The sequence below is a fragment of the Sapajus apella genome, unplaced genomic scaffold (genome assembly GCF_009761245.1).
Source record: "Sapajus apella isolate SASKATOON/1434 unplaced genomic scaffold, GSC_monkey_1.0 scaffold36, whole genome shotgun sequence".
In the NCBI taxonomy this organism is placed as follows: domain Eukaryota; kingdom Metazoa; phylum Chordata; class Mammalia; order Primates; family Cebidae; genus Sapajus; species Sapajus apella.
This window is the reverse complement of record NW_022436976.1, coordinates 15,091,783-15,097,782: the sequence shown is the minus strand read 5'-3', so window position 1 is coordinate 15,097,782 and position 6,000 is coordinate 15,091,783.

Genomic DNA, 6,000 nt, shown 5'->3' with positions numbered 1-6,000 from the left:
TAAATCATAATTCTCATCTTAATTGAAAACCTATTTCATCATTTACTAAATGACGATTTAGTCCAGTGTCCAGATCTTGGTTTCTAAATACAGTTCTTCTTTAAAAGCAAAACAGGGCTCCTTGGAAACAAATGGCTGATTCTACATCTGTGGTGGAGAAAATACAAGATAAGCCTAGAGCATCTCGTACCGCCAGAAATTAAAGAAGTGCTCAGTAGACAGAAGAATTGGGGGATGTGTCAAAAAGACAAAGAAGCCAACATGAAAAAAAATTCCAATGATCAAAGGTGGAACCATTTGAACAACAAAATATATAAGGTTGTATTGAATAAGCCAAACGAATATACTATACAATGGGAAAAACAGTAACCTGAGTAACTTTACAGTGGAGAAACCTGGCAAACGAAATCTTTATCAACTAATGGTTAATATCGAGAGTGATGTCGTGGATATTATACATGTCCTGATATGGTGTGATGAGAAAAGTCACTCGATTCCTGTAATAATCTTTCCAAAAAACCCAGAATCCCAATCTAGCCGTGAAAATGACAAGCCCAGAATGGGGGTCATTCTACAAGATATGAGGCCCAGACTCCTCAAGAATATCAAGGTTGTGAAAACAAAATGAGAAACTGACAAATGACAATGGGGAGACAAGTAAATGTAATGTGGCACCCTTGACTGGTTACTGGAATAAAAAGAACCCTAAGTACAAAAATTGGTGAAATTCAAATATCTCCATTCAGTTAATGATATGCATATATTCGTTTATTGGTTTTTGCAAATATACTATGGTAAGAAATTAACAATAGAAAAACTAGATGAGAGGTGTAAGGGAGCTAAGTACCTCTGCAAACTTCCCATAAATTTAAAATTATTCCAAAAATTAAGTTTAAAAAAGATTCCCATAAAGGCCTGGATTTTTTCGATTTGCTTATCTTAGTTTACTAGATTGCTTTTATTTATATATAGGTACTGTTATATTGTTTTGAGGCATAAAATTCATATAGCAAAGTGCAAAAATGTTCTTACAAAAATGTTTTTACAAATGTACACACAATTGTAACTACCATCCAGATGACTATATACAATTCTATCAAGCAGAAGGTCCCTTGTGTCCCAACCCAACTAATAATCGCCGTGACCTGAGGTGATCACCATTTTGATTTGAGTCACAATAATTAATGTTGCATTCTTTGAACTTCACATAAACGGAATTAGACTGCGTACCTGTTTGTGTCCTGCATGGTCGACCTCCATCAACGTTCCACATATATTTAAAAATACTGTGCATTATGTTGTTGGATACTCTTTAGATGTCAATTAAATCAAGTTGGTTTTAAATTCTGTATTATTGCCTACAGCCTGCATAAATTCTGAAAATGTAGAAATCTCTTACTGTGGATCCCTCTATTTTTGTCTTCATTAGTTTTTGCTTTATGTCTTTTGAAGCTTAGTAGGTGTATACATGTTTGAGACTGATAGACTCCATCAACATGAAAGGATCTTTGTTACCTTAATGCTCAAATTTTTCCAAAATAAATAAAACCACTCCAGGTTTCTATTTCTTCAGATCATTTTATCATGGTTTACATTTTCCAAATTTTTATTTGTAACCTATTTGTGTCTTTATGTCTCTAGTAAGTTTCTTGTAAGAGCACATAGTCTTGCTTCTTTTACCCAGTGTGACAATGCTGTCTTGGAACTGGGGTGTTTAATCATTACACTTAGTGTGATTATGAGTATGGCTGGATTTCTCCTGCTCATTTCCTTTCTCTGGCTTCTTTTGGATCAAGTGTTTATGATTTCACTTTCCTCCCTGCTTTATAGGCTTAACTCTTCGATATGCTTAGGGTTGCTCTGGTATTTTCAGTACCCTTCAAGATGAAGTGCCAATCTGTGTACAGTATAACTTTTCAATAGTGCACTTCCACTTCTCCCCCTGACCTATGTGCTATTGTTGCTGTATATTTTACTTGTATTAAGTTCCATAATTTGTTTTAGTCAATTACCTTCCAAAGAGACTAAGGTTTGTACTTCACATATATTTTCGAAAGATATTTTCACCAAGTACAGAATATCAGACTGGTAGATATTCTCTCAGTACGTTAAAAGGTTGCACCATCCTCTGGCTTACATTGATCCTGACAAATCGAGTGTCATCCTTACAACTGTTCCTCTACACAGTACATTATTTCCCCTCCCTCCCCCCACCACCTTCCCTTTGGTTGCCTTAAGATTTTATCACTTTTTTTCCATCTTCATGTTTCCCATGCTTATGGTAGTTTCCTCGAGGTGTATGATTTCCTTATAGATGTACTCAGCTGAAGACTTGAAGAGAAACTTCTACAGATTTCCAGAGACATCTGTGAATCTCTCCCCTTGTATTCTATTGACTTTAGTAGCCTTGTGCTTTCTGCCCACCCCCTTCACCTCAACTCAGGAAGATCGCAGAGGTCCATCCAAGTAACTCCCAGCGATGTGTCCCAGAAATTCTCTCAAGGGAGTAAGCTGGAAGCATTAATAGGACTCACCTTGTTTTCCTTTCTCCAGTACCTCTCCTCCACAGCTTTACATTGATGTACTGAAAAATGCTGCTTGAAACATTTTGTTTAGTTTGTAACAGGTTGAAGGGTAAATCTTGGCCTGAAGAACTCTTCTGCTCTATTCTCTGAATTATATTTGATCTGCCATTATTTTCCTGTATTCTTGAAAGCTTAATTGACTTAATTTTCTCTAATGTAGGCTTCCAAAGTCACACTATTGCAAGCACTGCTTTAGCTGAATCTCACAGGTGTTGATAAATTGCATTTTCATTCAAAAAAATCTCACTATTTGTTGACCCATGGGGATGTTTAATTCCAAATGTTTATTTTTCATTCTCTTATTTCCAAACTGTTCTTATTCTGAAAATACATCTTACAAATATACAATTTGTTTTGTGAATTCATCTTAACCCTGATATCCGGATTAACTGGAGTGCATAATCCACTTATAGGTTTGACAGTTTAACTGGCTTGCTGTTTTATCTCTTAAAATACTAATTTGTATTAATCATTTTCATTATTCCATTTTCCCCTGCACTTTTTGTTATACCGTTATTATTCTTTTAATGGTTATGGAGATTAAAATATGGTTCCATGATTTACTAGTCTACCTTAAGTAGTACTTCTCCATTTACTGAGGAATGAATCTCACAATGGCTCAACGTACCTACTTCCACTTCTTGTGTTGTAACTTTATTTCCACATTTTAAACGCCGTAAAACACTATTGGTCTTTGTCATGCAGTTACCCTAAAATTTAGTGGTTTTGATCATATAAATTTCTAATAACTTTAATTTGCTTAAGCAAGACTTCTTACTACCCCCTTCCCATCCAGTATGCTTCTTTCTATTCTCCAAGCAGCGGCCAATTTGTTTGTATTAAAACTACGTCACTTCAAACTGTTTAATATTTTCCAACTGTTCTTTGCATACAATGTAAATTCCCTTATATGGTTCACCAGGCTTGCATGACAGGTCCTCTAACTCTACAATCCTTAGACCGTTTTTTCCCAAACCATTTACTGGCTTATCATTTCCAAGAGGAGATTTAGCTCCCCTGGCACTGAACTCTGAGAATTCAGCTACCAAGTATAATTTGCCAGACCCCAAGGTCTTATACTTACTGTCCTATCTAAGAGTAGTATACACCGATCCCTTTTATGTCCTTCACAGTACCAATCAGAATTGTTCTCCTTGCTTCAATCAATGTACCTAACATTAGTTAACTGCCTAGCATGAACTAACAATTCATAAGTATGTTTAAATGTTCATACTGTGAATATTCTAATTTTTCAGATATTCTCAAATTAACCTCTAAAAGGGCTGGGCTAACTTATCCTCTAATGAAAAAAATTAGATTTTACAAAAATAGATCACACTGATACAAATAGCTCCAGCAAATATAATCAGAAGGGCACTAAGCAATGATACCAGAATGCAGTGATATCTAAAAAATGAATTTTTAATGTATAATATTAAGTATTAAATATGTCTTTAGAGTCCTTGAACAAGACTTTCTTTTGCACCTACATTAACTATAAACCCTGACATCTGCTTTCCCTCCTACCCTTTAACAACAGATGAAGTCTCCAAATATAGAGGAAACAGTTTAGGTTTGCCAACTTCCAATGGCTTCACCAAAATTGTAGGTTAAACATTTTGTCTCTCTTATTAGTCATCAATGCTTCAAAATGTTTTTCACAGTAAGGTACCTGCCTTAGGCTTTATGATATAGAATGCTTTATGGGAGGCCTGAATTTAAACATTTTCATTATCACTAATCTGAGGAAAAAACACAAAACATAACTTTCATTATTCTTTCTTCCTTCTTAGCACTCTTCTATACTAGGGTTTTAGTACCACAGGTACTAGGTGTGCAGCTTGAGAGTATCGATGTAGACTCTACCAGTCACTTCTGGTAAAATTAACTACATTCTCCTTAACATTTCTTTTTTTGTGTGTGATTCTAGGGCATCAATAATAACAAATAGGAGACACAAGTTTGAGTGTGATATGGGGCAACACAATCTTGTAATTCTAATTGCACTATTTACAAAGGTGGAAACATCTCCTATTCTCATGTCACAGTTGCTAATGTCACTTTAAAATTCTTAGGTTCTAATACATTATTCAAATCATAATAGAGATAATTTATTTTCCCATTCTGACACAGGGAAAATACTGCTGAAAAACCAACATTTTTGACAGGTTCACAGTCAACAGCTAGACTAGAGGTAACAGTGTCACTAACAGAGTTAATATGAGGATAGACTGTAATTAAATGGATTTGCTTCATCCAAACTCAACACTTCCACTTTGATTTTGACTTTCAGGTATTTATTTCATTACTTACCACACAAATAGCTCGTAACAGTTAGTGTTATGTATATAAGCCAAAATAAATGTCTTACTTGTATGGAATAAAATATAAGTTGGCATACTTTAAACAGAAAATTGAGGACAATAAAGTTTATTTACATGTTCTAGAGGTGTCTATCCTCTATTGAAGTACAGCTGGATGGATAACTTCAAAGTTTTTTCGGCTTGTGAAGACATGGCCTTCTTGGACGTAAGAAACAGAAAAAAGCTGGGCATGGTAGCTCACTCCTATAATCCCAGCACTTTGGGAAGCTGGAGGAGGATCACTTAAGGCTAGGATTTTCAGACCAGCCTGGCCAACGGAGTGAGACGCTGTCTCTAAAATAAAGATTTAAAAAAAAAAAAAAAAGGTTTCTTCTGACACAAGTTTAATGACGGTCACAATGGTCTATCTTACAAAGCTTTAACTTCAGAATAAAAACTCCTTTCACAATCAGAATGCTTTCCAGTGAAAAACAGAGCATTTATTATTCTATATCAGTAATGAGGAAAAAATACAACTGATCAAAATCTTGAGAAAGGTAACAGATATTAATTGACCTTCATCTAACACTGAGGGCTTGCTATAATGACACACACTATGCTAAGGGAGAGGGATATTGGGGAAGCTGAAACTCAGGATTTTCACCAAATTCCCATGGAAACTGAAGAGAAACCAGGGATGGCATCCTAGTATTCCGAATTGAGTCATGAAGGCTAAAAAGGAATGGTAGTGGGGTAAGTGCAGGGCATTCCAGGTGTAAGAAACTTGTACTAAGATGAAAGCCTATTACTACTAGTTCAGCAAAGCTAGTGTACCTAAGTATGCTAGAATTGGGAGGTGGGAGTAGTGTGTCTTGAAAAAAAATCTGAAACTTTTTACTATACGCAAAAGGATTCTAGTTTAATTCTGAAAGCCATGAAAAGGCACTGAAAGGCTTTAAGCAAAGAAATAACACGAACTAAATTGCTTGTTAGTTAAGAACATTCTAGCATTAAAGTGATGAAAACATTAATGCTTGGTGAAACAAATTCACTTAGCAACTACTACTAAAACCCTACTATATGCCAAATGACCATTTAGGAAGAAACTGTAA